Below are 392 nucleotides of genomic sequence, written 5' to 3' on the forward strand. Positions count from 1 at the left end.
CTGCGTTGGCATTCAACTGCCTAGAGTTGTGGGTTGTGCTACTTGCATTGAGCGACTTCCTCTCGTGCAGGGAAGCACGTGCTGGTCCGGTCGGACAGCACAGCTGCTGTGGCGTATTCTTCACTAACAGCAGCTAACATGACTCGCCCGACGCCTCCTCCTCTGGAGTCAGCAGGTGATCAGCTCCCTGCGAGCCACACACATCCCAGGCGTCCTGAACCAGACAGCCGATGTGCTCTCTCGTCAGTTGACGCCTCGCGGAGAGTGGCGACTCCCTCCCCGCGCAGCCGGCTCATTTGGGGGCAGTTCGGCCAGGCACAGGTGGTCCTGTTGCCTCCCCGGACTCCTCCCATTGTCCGCTTGGTACTCCCTGTCCGAGGTACCCTCGGCAC

This window comes from Triplophysa rosa, unplaced genomic scaffold (assembly GCF_024868665.1).
Source record: "Triplophysa rosa unplaced genomic scaffold, Trosa_1v2 scaffold470, whole genome shotgun sequence".
Lineage (NCBI taxonomy): Eukaryota > Metazoa > Chordata > Actinopteri > Cypriniformes > Nemacheilidae > Triplophysa > Triplophysa rosa.